Below are 227 nucleotides of genomic sequence, written 5' to 3' on the forward strand. Positions count from 1 at the left end.
GGGTATTTACGTCGAGGGGGTACTAGTGCTTGTAGTTCTGCAGAGCATCCACCATAAAATACTTGTAAAACAGGCGGAGGGGTACAACATTTCATCGATGGGACAGGGGCTTAAGCTTAGATGACAGTTCAGGACCTATCAGCTTGGCGACTCTCTTTTAGATCCTGTTCAGGAGTGAGAGATAAGTAGCAGATGCACTAGCCCAAATGTCACAACAACACTCCATA

Source organism: Euprymna scolopes, chromosome 13, assembly GCF_053919585.1.
Source record: "Euprymna scolopes isolate OS-2025 chromosome 13, ASM5391958v1, whole genome shotgun sequence".
Classification (NCBI taxonomy): Eukaryota; Metazoa; Mollusca; class Cephalopoda; order Sepiida; family Sepiolidae; genus Euprymna; species Euprymna scolopes.